This window comes from Podarcis vaucheri (genome assembly GCF_965113315.1).
Source record: "Podarcis vaucheri genome assembly, chromosome: 1".
Classification (NCBI taxonomy): domain Eukaryota; kingdom Metazoa; phylum Chordata; class Lepidosauria; order Squamata; family Lacertidae; genus Podarcis; species Podarcis vaucheri.
This window is the reverse complement of record NC_138759.1, coordinates 129,706,699-129,726,627: the sequence shown is the minus strand read 5'-3', so window position 1 is coordinate 129,726,627 and position 19,929 is coordinate 129,706,699. Positions and strand designations below refer to the sequence as shown.

General features: G+C 44.9%; 1 protein-coding gene across 8 annotated transcripts in view; it reads right to left on the bottom strand.

The window, feature by feature from the left end:
- The window catches only part of ANKRD44 (ankyrin repeat domain 44), a 218,599-nt gene that overhangs the window by 157,422 nt on the left and 41,248 nt on the right, over positions 1-19,929 (bottom strand). The window lies entirely within an intron of this gene.

Here is a 19,929-nt window from a genome sequence, read left to right as displayed (position 1 = left end):
AAGATATTTCCAGCCATGTTAAGCGTCGTATTTACACTAGACTGCCCTGAAATCTAAATCAACTGCCCGCTAGTTGGTTGAGGATTGGGGGCATTAAATCCTGCTGCTTTGGCCACACACCCCTGTTTCCTGCAAGGGAAAGAGGCGAGCAGCCAACACAGGATTTAAGCCGCTCTTCCGCCCATCGGATGGCCTGGTTTTGATATGGCCTGGTTTATTTACCGTATTTTTCGCTCTATAAGACGCACTTTTCCCCTCCTAAAAAGTAAGGGGAGATGTGTGTGCGTCTTATGGAGTGAATGCTGCGCGAAGCCTCTTCAGCGCAGCGGGAGCGTTCCTCCCACTGCACTGAAGAGGCTTTCTGTTGCTTTCGCTGAAGCCAGAACTGCAAGAGGGATTGTTGCGCAGCAATCCCTCTTGCTGTTCTGGCTTCAGGGATAGCCGCGCAAAGCCTCTTCAACAACATTTGATTCAGAATATTATTTTTTTCTTTTCCTCCTCTAAAAACTAGGTGTGTCTTATGGTCAGGTGCATCTTATAGAGCAAAAAATGCGGTATATACTGCTTTTTAGTGCAAATCCTTCCCCCCAAAAAAGCAGTGGGCAACATTGTACCATGTTAATACAAAATAAATATACAATGAAAGTGCAAAACATACAATACATCAATGGAAACAATAGGACACTGCAAGTGACATCAACTGATGGTTGGGTGGCTTGGGGGAAATGGTCTTGTGAACCAACTTGAACCCTCTAACAGGCCAAGATTGACTTACACCAACAACCCTCTATGCGCTACTATCTCAGCTGCTAACAATGGTTCTTTATAACTGCCTGCTAGATTTCTGAAAACTGGTCAACATCCTTCCACAACTTTAAAAATCTATGCACTCTGAATACCATATTCTCCTGGCTGTCTGCTAACAAAGGCCAGAGAAGGGAGGGTGATTTTGCACTGGAGTAAGAAAGGGGGCACTTGAACCCATAGCCTGTCCCCGGAGAAAAAGCAGCCTTTGCCTTTGCACAACACACAATGTTCATATGTTTCTATGCAGTGGAAGGGCGCTTGGGAAACTGACATCATTGCTGTCGCATTCATGGAATCTAGGATATAGTGTGAATGGCTAAAGCAGGAAATAATTAAGCAGCTGGTCCTTCAGTAGTTGGAAAATATTACTGATGAGACTGAAAGAAACATCTGCTCCGAGAGTTCACCATAAGCTGCCCCTTTCAGTCTATATTTAGAGGCGAGATCTATCCGTGGTTCTTAACATCCTTTAAACTTATTTTAAAGCATGATCATAAAGCAGAGGTGGGGAACTGGCTGGGGCGCCAGATCCTTATCTCCATTCACCCCCGAGGACCAAGTCTGGCACATGGGCAAAGCCACCCACATACCATTTCACCTCCTGCCCTAATGACATCAGGTAACACATTTTTGCCTACAGGTGAAACTCGGAAAATTAGAATATTGTGGAAAAGTTCATTTATTTCAGTAATTCGACTTAAGAGGTGAAACTAATATATGAGATAGACTCATGACATGCAAAGCGAGATATGTCAAGCCTTTGTTATAATTGTGATGATCATGGCGTACAGCTGATGAAAATCCCAAATTAACAATCTCAGAAAATTAGAATATTAAATGAAATCAGCAAAACAAGGACTGCAAATAGAGCAATATTGGACCTCTGAGAAGTAGAAGCATGCAAATGTACTCAGTGCTTGGTTTGGGCCCCTTTTGCATCAATTACTGCCTCAATGCGGCGTGGCATGGATGCTATCAGCCTGTGGCACTGCTGAGGTGTTATGGAAGACCAGGAAGACCATAGCAGCCTTCAGCTCTTCTGCATTACTCGGTCTCATGTCTCTCATCTTTCTCTTGGCAATGCCCCATTGATTCTCTATGGGGTTCAGGTCAGGTGAGTTTGCTGGCCAATCAAGCACAGTAATCCCATGGGCATTGAACCAGGTTTTGGTGCTTTTGGCAGTGTGGGCAGGTGCCAAAGTCCTGCTGGAAAATGAAGTCAGCATCCCCATAAAGCTCATCTGCAGGAGGAAGCATCAAGTGCTCCAAAATCTCCTGGTAGACGGCTGCGTTGACCCTGGACTTAATCAAGCACAGTGGACCAACACCAGCTGATGACATGGCTCCCCAAATCTCTTTTCTGATGAGAGCAGCTTTTGCATCTCATTTGGAAACCAAGTACCCAGAGTCTGGAGGAAGAATGGAGAGGCACACAATGCCAGATGCTTGAAGTCCAGTTTGAAGTTTCCACAGTCTGTGTTGATTTGGGGATACAGTGGTACCTTGGGTTACATACGCTTCAGGTTACATACACTTCAGGTTACACACTCCGCTAACCCAGAAATATTGCTTCAAGTTAAGAACTTTGCTTCAGGATGAGAACAGAAATCGGGCTCCGGCGGCGCGGCGGCAGTGGGAGGCCCCATTAGCTAAAGTGGTGCTTCAGGTTAAGAACAGTTTCAGGTTAAGTACGGACCTCCGGAACGAATTAAGTACTTAACCTGAGGTACTACTGTATTCTAATTTTCTGAGTTTCACCTGTATGCCGTTTGACATCAGGTACTTCCCAAGCACTAACTATCAGCTGATGGAAGCCTTGTATGCAGCACTTCCCCATGATCAGCTGACAATCAGTGCCGTGCTACACCTTTTTTAAAATAAACAATTTGATGCTTGAGACACACTTCGTAACAGGCAAATATCTTCCCCCATTCTATCAGATCCGGCCAGTATTACCCAGGGATGTAAAATGTATTATTAAAGTCATCTAATATAGTGGATCACTGAAGTCACTTTGGTACCTGAGTGTCCTGATATCTTCTGGGGAGTCCCTCCTTAAAGTCCCACCTTTGGGTGTTACACATTACTTGGTGACACCGGACAGGGCCTTCTCTGTGACGGCACCCCACTTGTGGAACGCCCTCCCATCTGATATTTGCTTGGCAATAACCTTATTCAGTTTGGTGCCTGGTTAAAACCTGGTTATTTACTCAAGCTGCTTGTAACTGTTCATCTCACCGCTTAACTTGCAATGGCTGTCACTTGCATTTCAGGAGTAGCACTGACCCCCTAATCTAAAACCACAAATTGGCTAACAGGGAGCATGATGTTCATCGCTTAGTTGCTGACGCATCCTTTACACATACACAAAAGCCTTTAAGCCCTTAAATAGCAAGCCTAATAATAAGACCTCATAATAATAGGTCTTGAAGCCCTATAAATAACATTATAGATCTTCAGTCAGGTTGTTCAGTATGCTAGAGGTGTACACTGAGTAAATACAGATTTTCCCCTTCGGCTTTCTGAGCTAATTTTGGCCAGAGGCTTGGCTTCAAAATGGCTCATTTCCATTTTTCTGTGTATAACCAGACTCCTGCCCTCAGGATTGCTAATGTTTCCAGGTGAAACAGAAGCCAATTCCAGCACTCTCCCCCTGGAACCTGGCCATTCTCCAACCACAGAAAATTGCAACAACTGAGCTGTGTGTGTTTTGACAACAAGACGGACCTACATTTTTCAAACCAAGCGGGTGGGGTTCTGAAAATAGGCATTTTTGAAATGTGCGTGTGCCACTTCTGAAAAGGAGAAAGAGCAGAGATGAATTCCCCTTCCATTTTCAACTCACTCTTTTTCATGGTGGCAATTCCAACCCTCTCCCATAGTTTATGGTAGTTCAATAGGCGGGGGGGGGGGGGAATGTGATTATGATCCACTCTTCAAATATCATCTCCAATTCTAAAATCTGCAAGTGTGGGGGCGGGGGGGGGGAACGGACCTCAGAAAATTCAAAGAAAATATTTTAGGGCAGTTAATTCCAAACTTTTAACAACAGAGAGAGAGATTTATTTGACATGATTTATATGCCAACTTGGTTGTGAAGCGGTTCACACGCCCAAATTGAAATTATCAAGAAAGCACAGTGAAAATCAGGTATTTATAAAGCATTCGAGACGAATTAGAATCCGAAGTACAGTACAGTAACCAAAAACAGAACTAAGCAGCTTTGGGAGGATGTCATTCTGAACAGAGAAAAGGGGAGGAGGAAGGAGGGGGCGTTTAATCCTTCTACCTCCAGCTTCTTTTTTTGCTTCAAATCTGCACCACAACATTATCCACCTTACAGATGCAAAATGTCAGCTCAGGGGAGGGTGGAGAGATTTTGAGGAGAGAAGTCGCAAGCAGGGAAAATCTCTCTCTCACACACATACACACAGCACCCCCTGCCCCCAGAAGAAAATGGCTGGAGACACCATACATGGTTTTGGGCTCACGAGAACCTTTAACTTTACGATTTATTTTTTAAAATACAACCCAGATTTTACCTGGGAAATGAATGGGCTAACTACACCTAACATGCCCAGCTTGTTTAACCTGTATTTTGCCCCTTTCCTTGCCAGGCCTCACCATCCACAACCAGCACTCTGGGACTCCAATATCCCTAGAGTCCACCCATAGCCTTCCCTGGGTAACTACAAATAGCATTTTAAATTGCTTAGGATTTTCCAGTATGCCCCAGAGCAACGCAACAGTGGTCATCCTGAGGCACTGTGGATTTTTTTTTTAATTAAAAAAATGGCTATCTACCAATGTCACCAGGTAAGCCCACAGCCAAAGCCCACCCCCAAAAGCGGTCCATGTCAATTCTGCTCTTCCGACAGCTGGATAATGAAAAGCAGAGCATTTATGGCCCAGGCACTTTAAGGAGTAAAACTCAGGGTCTCTCCCCACCCACAATTTCTTGTTTCCCAGGCAGGGGAATGATCCACCAAGTATTATCAGCAAACACAATATAAACAACCTTGACGATGACAACAACACAACACTCCGCTTTCCTCCTTCTTGAGATATCCAGTCTTTTGGCCTTGAGAATCACTATCCTCTCACTGACACTTTTCTTCACCAGGAAAATGTTTCACTGGACATTTTGGCTGGCCTTTCCTCACAAGATTTCCCAACCCTTTTTTTATTTTAAAGCCACCAGCTTTGTTAATCTCTTGCTAATCTCTTTTAAAGCTACCAGCCTTATTAGGAGCTTCGAAGGATGACGGCAACAGAATCCAAAAGGAAAAGGAAATAAAAGGACACTAGAGCATGAAAATCTAGTTTCCAAACTCTTACTTAAATGCACAAACACACACACCCCTCCAGAAACCTGTTTTTTTAATCATTCGTCCTGCTTGGCTTGCAAAAAGCTTACACAGGGGTTAGACTACATCTGATCTCTATTAAGTAGTCGTGTACAATCATGTTCATTGTGAGATTGTTGTAGATTTAAAAAGAAAAAAAAGATAATGGGTTCTAGCCAACTAAGCCCTACTCATCGAGTAGACCCACTGAAATTAATAGGCCTAAATTAGTCATGCCCAGAGACTTCAATAGGCCTACTCTGACTAGGCCTAGCAGTAGCTAGAACCCTAAGTTGCAGGATGTCTGAAATGTTAATGTATTATAGGATTTGCCCTCATTTTTGCATTTGCTGTGTATTTTTCTATAATGCAAGCTGCTTGGAAAGCTTTGGGTGACCAGTGAACTAATAAGTTTTGTGTTGTTAAGTCGTTTAGTCGTGTCCGACTCTTTGTGACCCCATGAACCAGAGCACGCCAGGCACTCCTGTCTTAATAAGTTTAGTCAATATAAATAAATAAACCCTAACAGTTTCGTTTGCCAAAACACTCTGATTCAGCAGCCAACAGGCTAATAGGGAGAAAATGAATGCAATGCAATGTTCAGGAGCTAAAGATGAGGAGGGGTGCTCAGGTAATGGATCCTTGAAAGTGTCTCTGTAAAACTTTGGATGGTACGGAGAGTTTAAAGGAAAGGCAAGGTGAAGTGAATAAGAGAGTTGTGATACACAGCACATCACATCAATCTTGCCTTCTTCACAAGTGCAGACTATTGCAGTTAACTAAAGTGCATTGTGCTGCGTCTATTAACACGATCTGGAAACCTCTCTGTCTCTCTCTCCCCTCCACCTCCTCTCTTTAAAGGGTAGGATGTAAACATTTTGCTCTCTAGTGAGCCACTAAAAGCCAACAAGAACATTTTCCACTTGCTTTGCCAGATGCAAGAGAGGCGGTACAGTCTGAAGGCATAAGAAATCTCCTCGGCAAGGCCCGTTTGCACTGAAATCCCCCTGTGGTCAAGTTGGCTTTCATCTGCTGGGTTTAAAAGCACGTCGGCTGAGAAAGTCTCTTGGGAAATAGGACCGATGGCAAAAAAAGGCTTTAACTTCCCTAATCCTGGGCTTCCTGTTGTTATAAAAATGCGTTGCTCTAACTCGCAAGCGGTCCCCCCCCCCCAGCGAAATCTGCAAACTCAGGCGAGATTCATTTACACAAATCGGGAATACGGGATGCTGTTTCGGAGGTTTTATTCATTTACTGGGGCAGGAAATCCCAGACCATTTCAGCCACTTTCGCTCCTTTCCATTAATGGTGTGTTCCTGCTGCCAACTCCATCCTGTTTCCTTTTCCACCGTAGTAATAACTATGGGTTGCAGCTGGCCAGAGCAGCACTTGTGTCAAGGGGATCTCCTATTCCTCCTCACCATTCCAAGTCCCTCCAACCCCCCCGAAAAAATGAGCACAGACAATTTCCGCAAACATCCAGTCTTTTCCAGAGGGCACAGGGAGAAGAGAAGGGAATATATCTTGTACCATTTCTGACACGACCCTGTGGTATTCAATTAAATTGCCAATTATATCAAGATGAACATGAACATGAGGGACACATTATCTAGGGACTTTTCATTTATTGTAAGCCTACTGAATCTTGGATATAATTTATATGTATAGGTATTATTATTATTATTATTATTATTATTATTATTATTATTATTACTTTTTTCAGCCGGAACTCGACAGAACTTAGTTCTGGCACCTCTCAGTTGGGCGCCATTGCCATTATAAGAGAACAAGGGAGGTGTTCATGGTGAATTCCAGCACCTCTTTTTCAGTAAAAATAGCACTGATTGTTATTATTATTCATTAAAGTTGTATCTATACAGTGGTACTTCTGGATGCGAACGGGATCCATTCTGGAACCCCATTCGCATCCTGAAGCGAACGTAAGACACGACTGCGCATGCACGTGACGTCATTTGAGCATGTGCGAGTGGCAAAACCCAGAAGTAATGTGCTCCGTTACTTCCGTGTCGCCACGGAGAGCTACCCGAAAATATTTAAGCTGAAGCGTATTCATCCCGAGGTATGACTGTATAGAGATCGCTATACACTGAGAGAGAGAGAGAGAGAGAGAGAGAGAGAGAGAGAGATATCACACACTATTTTTCCAATAAAAAAATAAATAGAGAACAGTGGACTACATATCTTAGATACAGAAAATGTATATTTACTTCATTGGGTAAAGTGCTAGACTAGGAAAAGGTAGATTCAGATCCCAGTTCAGCTGTTATCTTAGTGAGTTACTTTGTGGTTATCTTAATAAAATAAAAAATAAAAAAAATTCCTTCCAGTAGCACCTTAAAGACCAACTAAGTTCTTGGTATGAGCTTTCGTGTGCATGCACACTTCTTCAGTTACTGTTATCTGTTCCTCCTCCTACAAAAGAGGCTCAGTATTGACCTTCCTTTCAATCTCAGTAATTTTATTCTGCTTTTTTTCTCATACCAGTCTAGAATATTGATCACAAGGTGGGCTATAAATGGAAGCAAATAATGAATGCAATTTGAGATTAGTGCCGAGAATGAAGAAGTTAAAAAAAGAATAATACCAGTAACATGTTATCTGTAAAGCAAACAAATCTCAAAGTCTAGAAGAGCTGTCAATAATATTGAAGGGAATTATCCTGTCGTGAATAAGACAAGTTCATTTTTCTTGGAAGCTGCGCTCCCCAAAGAAGTCTCAACACCCACTCCTCTCTATAATTTCTTTTAAAACTCCCTATATTTTTTTCTTTTATCTACTGTGCTGAGCAGCAACCTGACAGACATTTTTAAAAGCCAGGCCACAGATATTTGGCACATATGGTTCTCGCAGAACGTTTCAACTCCGGAAACTAGGAACCGATGCTTCACTCTTCTCTGCTTAGTTCAGTGATAACAGGAAATTAACGCAATGAGGTTTTCTCTAACTAAAGACTACAAGCTGAGCATTTTAGTTTTACACTAATGCCATATGTATGGCTTTTCTCTCAGCAGTGGTATTTTTTAAAAAAAAAACTAACAACCCACCAGTCCATGTTTAAAATGCATGTGCAGGCGCAGAAAGACTGACTGAAGCATTAAAGCAGCTGTATTATTATTATTATTATTATTATTACTGACTACTTATGCCTATCTCCAAATGGCAGCAATTTGGGAGAATATAGTTTCTGTTTATTCCTTAAGCATAGCACATTTAGGCAGGAAATGAATAGAAGTGGAGAGATTTATCGTAGATTTAACGTACACAGGCCTTGAGCTCAGTTGTTGGAACTCCAGAAAACTCAACAATCGGCTCACGTCAAAAGTTAATGTACGGCAGCCATTTTGAAGTGTCCTACTAGTGTCTTACTCACAGGGGTCATGGAAATGTAAACTGGGGACAGCAAACACCTTACACCGAAAGCAGAAGACTTCCTGCACAGAATCCTGGGAACTATGGTTGCTCAGGGTGCTGGGAGTTGTAGCTCTGCGAGAGGTAAACTACAGTTCCCAATATTTTTTGCGGAAGCCATGTGCTTTAAAGGTTTGGTGCCCCCATTTGAGGAACCCACACATTGACTTGATTGTAAGAAGAATAGAAAAGGTAAAGGGACCCCTGACCATCAGGTCCAGTCGTGACCGACTCTGGGGTTGCAGCGCTCATCTCACTTTATTGGCCGAGGGAGCCGGTGTACAGCTTCCAGGTCATGTGGCCAGCATGACTAAGCCGCTTCTGGTGAACCAGAGCAGCGCACAGAAACACCGTTTAACTTCCCGCCAGAGCAGTACCTATTTATCTACTTGCACTTTGATGTGCTTTCGAACTGCTAGGTTGGCAGGAGCAGGGACCGAGCAACGGGAGCTCACCCCGTTGTGGGGATTCGAACTACTGACCTTCTGATTGGCAAGTCCTAGGCTCTGTGGTTTAACCCACAGCACCACCCGCGTCCCTTGTAAGAAGACTTATACACCTCCCTATACAGTGGTGCCTCGCAATACGAAATTAATCCGTTCCGCGAGTCTCTTCGTCTAGCGGTTTTTTCGTCTTGCGAAGCAACCCTTTTAGCGGATTAGCGCTATTAGCGGTTTAGCAGCTATTAAAGGCTTAGCGGCTATTAAAGGCTTAGCGGATTAGCGGCTAAAAGGCTATTAGCGGCTTAGCGGCTTAGAAAAAGGGGGGGTAAAGCGGAAAAAAATCGGACCACTCGCAAGACGTTTTCGTCTTGCAAAGCAAGCCCATAGGGAAACTCGTCTTGCGAAGCAGCTCAAAAACGGAAAACCCTTTCGTCTAGCGGGTTTTCCGTCTTGCGAGGCATTCGTCTTGCGGGGCACCACTGTACACCTCTTTGACAAGCTTTTGATTTTGAAATTTAATAGCAAATGGGTGCAATATGATTTTAAGAACAGCATAGCCAGGAAGCACCCGGCTGACGTATAGCTATAATTTGAAAATATCCTACATGGTTGCTCTGTTGAGCCCTACGTGGTGAGGGTCACCTGCAGTCAGTGGCGAAGCTGATTCAGTGCTTGGCCAATCTCCTCCCTCCCCACTTCTTCCTCAGAGTTGCAAAGGGCATTAAAAAGACTAGCAACTCTCCAGCCAACCAGCTTTCCATGCTTTGTGCTACAGACATCATGGAGAATGTTTGCCTTTGAGAGCAAATTTGTGAGCAACAGGTGCAAGTGTGATCTTGCAACACAGTTCTGCTATTTACTTGGGGCTGTTATAAGAAATTTAAGGTCTCAAATATAGAATAAATACAGTGGTGCCTCGCAAGACGAAAAGAATCCGTTCTGTGATTCTCTTCGTCTAGCGGTTTTTTCGTCTTGCGAAGCAAGCCCATTGACGGATTAGCGGATTAGCGCTTTTAGCGGCTTTTAGCGGCTTATCTGCTTATCGGATCAGCTGATAAGTGGCTTAGCGGCTTAGGAAAAGGGGGGGAGGGAAAAACCCAGCAGGAACTCGCAAGACATTGTCGTCTTGCGAAGCAAGCCCATAGGAAATTCGTTTTGCGAAGCACCTCCAAAACAGAAAACTCTTTCGTCTAGCGAGTTTTCTGTCTTGCAAGGCATTCGTCTTGCGGGGCACCACTGTATTCATAAATGCACACATATCTAAATATATAAACCAGGGGTCAGCAAACTTTTTCAGCAGGGGGCCGGTCTTCTGTCCCTCAGACCTTGTGGGGGGCAAAACTATATTTTGAAGAGAGAGAAATGAACAAATTCCTATGCCCCACAAATAACCCAGAGATGCATTTTAAATAAAAGCACACATTCTACTCATGTAAAAACACGCTGATTCCTGGGGTGTCCACGGGCCAGGTTTAGAAGGCGATTGGGCCGAATCTGGCCCCCGGGCCTTAGTTTGCCTACCCATGATATAAACCATAGGTTTGAAATAGTACGGGAGAGCAATCCTGAAGCCATTTTGACTCTCTCAGTGACCTCAAATATTCCTCTGCAGTAAGGGAGGCAAATGGGGAAAGCCTTCCCATTGTCTTTTTGCTTACCAATCCTGTCTTAAGGGCATGTCTGTGAATGAATAAAGTGAGTCTGTGACCTGGATTCCAGAACTAAAGTATTAACCCTCACAAAAAAATGGCCAGGTTGCCCAGGTAATGCAATTAGTGACCATTATCAGGTATCCTGGCAGACAGGATTTCTGCTGTAGACCAGCTCCTATGATGTATGTATGATGATTTTGGGGTGGTCTTTGACTAAGGGGGTTGGGCAGTGTTAAAAGTCTTTAAAGGTTCCTGCACACTTTTGTTCAGGGTTTCTCCCTCCTTTGAAGGAGGGGAGGGGACTCTGTTGCAATGCAACAGTAAAATAAATATCTTCCTTGCTTTCAACTGGATCCTGCCTCTATCCATTCTTCTCTGACCAATCATGGACTTAGGGGACTCAAGAGTCCCATGGGGAGTTAGGCAGCAAAAGCAAAAGCCCAATTTTTACATCAGGGCTCTGATAGAACGAGGAATATTCAGCACCTAAACCCACAAGAAAAACTACAATGACAAAAACCAATTAATGCAGCCCCAAGCAGCAGCAACACAGGGAGATCTCTCACCGATAGCTTCTGCATCCAGCCGTCCTACCCATTTTCGGCATTCCCCAGTGGCAGCTATTCCTTAATTAGCAAAACACCCTTAACACATGGGTCAAGGACACCCACTAAGACCCATCGCAACTGGGGCACGTGGGGGAACGTATAATAAATTTTGTATCACTAAATGTTGTGCTTTATCTTTCCCCAAAGGAGAAAATGAGAGAAAGCAAAGAAGTGTACTCCGGGGCACCATTTTGGAGGGGTATATCCGGATCCTGATGACCTCAGTTTTCTGAAAGAAGGACAAGTTCCTTTATCTTGCCAGCCACTTGCAGCCCACCTACTTGGTGCTCTACAACTCAACTGAATCTACAGTGGTACCTCAGGTTACAGACGTTTCAGGTTACAGATGCTTCAGGTTACATACTCCGCTAACCAGAAATAGTACCTCGGGTTAAGAACTTTGCTTCAGGATGAGAACAGAAATCGCGCAGCGGCAGTGGGAGACCCCATTAGCTAAAGTGGTACCTCAGGTTAAGAACAGTTTCAGGTTAAGAACGGACCTCCAGAACGAATTAAGTTCTTAACCCAAGGTACAACTGTACTGAGAATTGAGTCTCTCTCCCCTCCCTTCACTGGCAAACCCAAAACACAAATAAAGAAGAATGCAAATGCAAAGCCGGCCCTATCATTAGGCAGAGAGAAGCAGCTTCCTTAGGCAGACAGATAGGGGGCAGACAGAGCTGTATTGGGCAGTGTGCCCTGTGTCCCCTCAGCTACGTTGCTGCCCTCTTGTACAGTAGAGGCCCCTGTCCCATCATCAGCATTGAAGCAATTGCCAATGCAGTTGGCTTTTGCACATGGGATGGGGGAAGGCACCATCCTGATCTCTGCCTCAGGCACCAAAATGTCTTGGACTAGCCGTAACTAGTCATTTTGTGGAGGAAAGCATTTGGGGGTTCAATTCATAGCTTGGGGGGGGGGAGAAAAAGTAATTGAATGGAAAGCAGCAACACATAACTGAGTTTTTATTAAAAACCTTTCAAGACGTAATTCTGCACTGGACTCATGCCGTAAAACCAATCTTATACCATCTCTGAGAACACCTGGTGTCAATTTGCCCTACATTCAATGAGAGGGGAGAGGGGAGTCATAAAAAACACTAGTACTAACAAGATTCAAATGTAGAGATTATTTTGCAAGCGGACAGCTTTCTTTCACACCAAGAATGTGTGCACCACAGCTTAATGAGATATGTCAAGACTAATCTCTTTATTTGCCCATTAAGCTGCCTGGTCCCCACGCAGACCTAAGTCATTAAATAAGATGTGTTCACACACTTTGGGCACCGCAAAGCCATAGAGAAATTATAAACAATACTACAGCTCATGTGTGTTGTAGACTCGCATGACTCCAGCACAGCGTTGTAAACTTAAGCTCTTTGCAATAACACTACTAGCAGCCTCGTACCAGGCATTGGGTCAGTTCTACCAGATGTTACTGAGGGGAAAGAAAAAACAGATGCCATTTTCAGGGGCGGCCAGGCATTTAGTGCCGCATCTAATTTAGCCACGGAAGTAGTAACTTTTCATCCCAGGATGCCTCAATGCTGAAACCAGGAAACCACCACCTTGCAAACTGCCCAGCTTGCAATCACCTCCAGGCAGGAGACCTTCACAGCTCCCCACAAAATACACTGCAGGGATCAGATGTACTCAGCACAAACAGATCCCTGAAAAAGAGTTGTGCTGGTGTTCGGCTGAGACTGAAAATCCCATTTTGTCTTTTCTCCGCCATTCCACTCCTAGCAAAAGTTTCAAGCAACATTATAGTAAATATACATCGAAAAGCTCACCAGCTGGCTCTGGGATATTCGCGAATTGCAGCAAAGTTATTCTCTTGGGGGGATCTTGTGCAGTCACTGTTACATTTTTACACAGCGGGGTTCCAATCCTGCTCATTCTCCCCCAGGACCTAGCAATACAGTCATACCTCTGAAGTCGAACACAATCTGTTCCTCAAGTCCGTTCGACTTCCAAAATGTTCGGAAACCAAGGCGCGGATTCCGATTGGCTGCGGGAAGCTCCTGCAGCCAATCAGAACCTGCGTTGATGTTTGGGTTCCAAAGAACGTTTGCAAACTGGAACACTCACGTCTGGGTTTGCGGTGTTCGGGAGTGAAAGTGTTCGACTCACAAGGTACAACTGTATACGCATTCATTTTAACTTCTGTATGAACATAAATACAATGGTACCTCTAGTTATGGACTTGATCTGTTCCGGGGTGCCATTCACAACCCGAAAAGTCCATAACTAGAGCGCCGCTTCTGCGCATGCGCATGGCACAATAGAGCACTTCTGTGCACACGTGTGCAGCGAAACCCCAAAGTATACACTTCTGGGTTTGCCGTGTTCACAAGCCGAAAAGACGCAACATGAACCTAACACAACATGAGATATGCCTGTATGCAAAATGTTCAATATGGAAATTTACTAAAATATCAAGACCGGGTATTTCTAGACTGACTGCTGTGAACTGTAATTGACAGGATTTCATGCAAGTCATGAAATTGTTACATACATTACAGCAGGGGTGAGAAACCTGTGCTCCTCCAGTGATTGCTGAACTCCAGCTCCCATCAGCCCCAGCCAGTGACCAGGGATTATGAGCGCTGGATTCAACGACTGAATGTATTCAAGCCATAGTCAATGGCTATACAGTGGTACCTCGGGTTACATACGCTTCAGGTTACATACGCTTCAGGTTATAGACTCCACTAACCCAGAAATATTGCTTCAGGTTAAGAACTTTGCTTCAGGATGAGAACAGAAATCGTGCTCCGGCAGCGTGGCAGCAGCAGGAGGCCCCATTAGCTAAAGTGGTGCTTCAGGTTAAGAACAGTTTCAGGTTAAGAACGGGCCTCCGGAACGTATTAAGTACTTAACCCGAGGTACCACTGTACATGAATTCTGTTAAAAATAATACACATTAACCCGAGGTACCACTGTACTGTGTTACAGCACAGAAATACAGTGGTGCCCCGCAAGACGAATGCCTCGCAAGGCGAAAAACCCGCTAGACGAAAGGGTTTTCCGTTTTTCGATGCGCTTCGCAAGACGAATTTCCCTATGGGCTTGCCTCGCAAAACGAAAAGGTCTTGCGAGTCTTGCGATTTTTTTCACTCCCCCCCTTTTTCTAAGCCGCTAAGCCGCTAATAGCCTTTTAGCCGCTAAGACGCTAAGCCTTTAATAGCCGCTAAACCGCTAATAGCGCTAATCCGCTAATAGGGTTGCTTCGCAAGACGAAAAAACCGCTAGACGAAGAGACTCGCGGAACGGATTATTTTCGTCTTGCGAGGCACCACTGTAGAGCCACTGAGAAGCTGCCATCCTACCATTCTGATTGGTGCTATCTCTTAAAGGCCTCTAGTTATTCAAAACCGAACGCATGAAATCAATTTATCACTATTGTAAATAACTTAAAATATAGTACAGAAACCTGTGTCCAAGCTGCAAAGGGGGACTGGTGCTCTTATTGCCCTCAGCTGTTAACAATATTACTGACACACATACCCCAACTCCTCGTAGAGATTTCTTCTCAAAATTTCAGAGAAAAACCCTCAGGAAACTCTCAAGAAACTCTGAGCGCCGGATCTCACACTTCTGTGTGCCTTTCCTTCTTCCCACACAAGACCTAAGCCTTGTCTCAGATCATCAAACCTCCGTAATCTTGCATTTGCACCAAGTGCAGCTGATGATACGCTGCAGCCCTTTGTAATTAGAGCTTGTCAAACAGAGTTAAAATGGAGGAAAGGTTTTATCCACTTATCTGAGCTTTCCTTGTAGTAGAGGCCACGCTGGCACAACAGCCACTTGCACAGGGACAAAAGCCCCAATTGGTATGGTGGCTGACGGAGCCTTATCACAAATGGGGAATACTTGACTGAATCAGATCCCTGAGTCCAATACAGCATGGTCACAACACCCACAGAGAGAGGACAAGTATTTAAAGGGACACATTGCACTTTTTGCCCCAGTGAAATGTCACCGTGACCACACCAAGTCAACTCTTAAATTGGGCAAGGTGTATACAGGTCAATGGAGCATGAAACATCTCTCTCTCTCTCTTACACATACACCCCCCCCACCACACACACACCAGAACATTAATTGCTGAGCACCTCATGAATTGTGGACACAACACCTATAACACAATCCTTGTCCTTCTATAGTAAAGGTAAAGGGACCCCTGACCATTAGGTCTAGTCGTGGCCAACTCTGGGGTTGCGGCGCTCATCTCGCTTTATTGGCCGAGGGAGCCGGCGTACAGCTTCCAGGTCATGTGGCCAGCATGACTAAGCCGCTTCTGGCGAACCAGAGCAGCGCACGGAAACGCCGTTTACCTTCCCGCCGGAGCGGTACCTATTTCTCTACTTGTACTTTGACATGCTTTCGAACTGCTAGGTTGGCAGGAGCAGGGACCGAGCAACAGGAGCTCACCCCATTGCGGGGATTCGAACCGCCGACCTTCTGATCGGCAAGCCCTAGGCTCTGTGGTTTAACCCACAGCACCACCCGTGTCCCGTCCTTGTCTATAGAAAGGCTCCAACATGAAAAATGTTAACCTGCTCAAGTCAGTCACTGTCCATTTTCTTGTTTTCCATGCATTTAATTGATTTGTCTGAGTTGACTTACTATATTTCTACACTGCTTTTCATTCAAATGAATCCCAAAGTGGCTTAAAAACAATAAGTAGCAATAACTAACAGGATAGAACATCACAAATGCAGCATAAATCTTATAGAACAATTAACAAATCCTCAGTAAAACAATTACAACCTATATAAAAAGCAACAACTTAAAAAAATAAGCTACGGATCACAATTAAATCAAAAGATACACTCCTTATTGTGGCGTGTACAGCCCTCTCTTCCTGGAGTTATCAGACGGGTTTAAACATCCCTATTTTCATTGGAGGACATGGAGTTATGCGATCTCCAAGCCAATGAGATAAGTAACAATGCTACCTTTAGAAGACATCTGAAGGCAGCCCTACATAGGGAAGTTCTTTTATGTTTAATTTTTTTTATGTTTTAATATGTGTTGGAAGCTGCCCAGAGTGGCTGAGGCAACCCAGTCAGATGGGTGGGGTATAAATAAAATAATAATAATAATACATAATAAAACATTATTATGAATAGGACTTCCCTAATTTCATCAGAGAAATGTTGGAGGCTATGCAGACATGGCTTCCTTCAGAGAATCCTGGCAGCTGCAGTTTGTTATGGGTGCTGGGAGTTTCTAGGGGACACCAATTCTCCTAACAGAGTGACAATTCCCAGAGTTCCATGAGAACAAACACTGATTATTAAACCATTAGATATTTAATGCAACGGTTGATTCCCACCTTCAACCACAAATCCACAGACACACCGTAGACCACCAGTGATTCACAAATCACAACTGAATACCCAACATGTGTAAGCTTTTTGTGAAATAAGGACATTCGCGATCTGTAATGCCTATTAAGGTGTTATGTTGAGTTTTTAATTAAAACTTTATATTCCTAACCCTGATTATGATAAAATTACTACTCACAATGTAGTTTAACACGTACTTTCTAATTTTCCCAGTCACAAGGGAATCAATACAGGAACATATACTCAGTGGGGAATTAACTACAGTGGTACCTCGAGTTACATACGCTTCAGGTTACATACGCTTCAGGTTACAGACTCCGCTAACCCAGAAATAGCACCTCGGGTTAAGAACTTTGCTTCAGGATGAGAACAGAAATCGTGCTCCAGCAGTGCGGCAGCAGCAGGAGGCCCCATTAGCTAAAGTGGTGTTTCAGGTTAAGAACAGTTTCAGGTTAAGAACGGGCCTCCGGAACGTATTAAGTACTTAACCTGAGGTACCACTGTACATGAATTCTGTTAAAAATAATACACATTATTTTTAGCTTTTATATACAGCTTTTATATTCAGGAATACAGTCAGAGGTATTTACAAGTTTTTGAAAGGATGCAGTCACAACCAAGATTAATGCACTACAGCAATATATTGCTGCATCTGCCTGCCATACCTGAAAGAATCAACAATCACCAGTAAAATTAATTTCATGGTTCTGCATGGACGGCAGAGTACCTGCATTTAACCTTCAGAAATGTTTGCACAGTTCTGGCTACCTAATTCTGTAAATCACACCAGCATGAGCCTTTTGTATTAACATAAAAGGCAACTCCATGGAGATGTCTAGTGACCACATACAAGGAATGAAAGACCTGTGCTCTAGCAAAAACAAGGTTAGTTCAGGGAAGTGGGGGGGGGGGGTCTTCAGGGAGGAAGGCAGAGGCCTTGCAGATCAGGAGGCAACACCAGCTTGTACAACTTGCGATCGACCAACCCAAACAGAGGCCTCTGACTATTAACACATAGCTGTCAACTTACAGATTTGAAAATAAGGGACCAGCAGCCTCAAAAATAAGGGATCAGCAGCTAAAATAAGGGATTTTCCAGTTCAACTGCTGAGCCCCTCCGAGCCAAAGGCAGAAAGCCCAGCCAGTAGCCAAACGAAGCCTCAAGCGGTGGTTCCCACAGCACAGCAACCCGGCAAAGCGGATGCAGCAAGGAAAACCACCGTCACCTCTCCACTGGGAAGCGCTGAGCAAAAGCGAGTCCCCAGGCAATGCAGCTGATTTGATAGGCGCAGGGCATGCAAGCTCCACCCCCCAGTCGTTCTTAGACTCCTTATCAGGTGAGCAGTGCAGCCAAGCAACACAGTTGGAGCCTCCCTCCTCCCTGGCCGGCAGGCAGAGAGGGAGAGGAGCTGCTTCCTTTGAAACCCGGGAAACTTAAGGGACATCATCAATAAGGGACAGCAGCGGGACACAGCGCTGGGATAAGGGACTTTCCCGCCAAATAAGGGACGGTTGACAGCTATGTATTAACAGAGGACCTCAATGGGGTTGTCAAGTCTATAGCAGGTCCACAATACGTTGTTGTTGGTAGGGCAGCATTCAACGTAATGGGTCATAGATGATATAAGCCAGATTTTGGCAGAGCTGGATGGGGAAATCCCACATACCTCCCTAGTTCCATCGCCACTAATTGTTGGGGGGGGGCGATAGGTCACTAATCCTTAAAATGCATTCAAATGGAACATCATCCAAAGGCAGTCCTTGATGAATGTGTGAGCTGCATGACTAGCGACAGACTCCACTGCAAGCGTTTATATTAGCTGCTATTTTCTGCTCCTCCTGAGTCTCGCCTTCCCAGTGAGCATTTACTCATTACCACTGGCAGTGGGTGTTTTGCTATAAAAAGGAGAGAATATATTTACTGCAGGGATTTATACTGGAATCTTGGTACAAGGAGAGGATTGATGTTTTAAATTCCTACTTCTCAGTGCACCTGCTAACTTCCCCAGCTTAAATTACATACGCATTCTCTCCTGATTAATCTATTTTGCAGTTCCAGGGTCTTCTCTGTAACTTCACAGCCATGTGTGCCTTTGTAATAGGATGAGTCCATCACTTAGGAGGTATGACCGTCACGAGGCTTATGTGGCTAGTCTTCTATGTTACAAAAATAAAATAAAAGTTGGGGAAAGGGAACCTTATAGAAGGACAAGGCCCTAAAACCAGTGAGAGCCCAAACCATTCAAAGGCCTTCCTTTCCCTTGTTCACCTACGGTAAGGTAAAGGGACCCCTGACCGCATAGGCGCCGACTCCATGGGGCTTGAGGGGGCTCGAGCCCCCTCAAAAATTTTTTTTGGGGGGCTCAGCCCCCCCAATAATCTCGGGCGGGCGCCCTTCCAGCAGAGCGCCGCCGCCGTCCCCCGCCTCACCTGCTCCTTCGCCAGCCAGCCAGCCGCGCGCCCTAATCGGAGGCACTGCCGGAAATCCCGCGAGAACAGGGGAATCCCGACTGGCCACACCTCCCAGCCAGCCAATCGGCTGGCTGGGGGGGCGTGGCTTGCCCTATTTAGGGCCGGAGCCACTTTATTTGCATATTCATGAGCTTATTTATTATTCATGAGCTTTCCCGGCCCCCCCCCCAATATTTTTTCTAAGTCCGCGTCCCTGCCTGACCGTTAGGTCCAGTCACAGATGACTCTGGGGTTGCGGCGCTCATCTCAATCGATAGGCCGAGGGAGCTGGCGTTTGTCCGCAGACAGCTTTTGGGTAATGTGGCCAGCATGACTAAGCCGCTTCTAGCGAACCAGAGCAGCGCATGGAAATGCCATTTACCTTCCCGCCAGAGCGGTACCTATTTATCTCTTTGCACTTTGACGTGCTTCTGAAGTGCTAGATGGGCAGGAGCAGGGACCGAACAATGGGAGCTCACCCCGTCGTGAGGATTCGAACCGCCAACCTTCTGATCAGCAAGCCCTAGGCTCAGTGGTTTAGACCACAGCACCACCCACAGTAAAGGTAAAGGGACCCCTGACCATTAGATCCAGTTGTGGCCAACTCTGGGGTTGCGGCGCTCATCTCGCTTTATTAGCCGACGGAGCCGGTATACAGCTTCCGGGTCATGTGGCCAGCATGACTAAGCCGCAGTGCTCAAGAAACGTTCCGATGATATTTACAGAGTGAATGAGCCAAAATGGTTTTAAGGGGCAAAATCGCCTTCTGTAGATCCTACAGCTTTGGCATGACAGGCTAGCAAGCCATTTGTGGTACGTCAACATGAACCTAGTTCA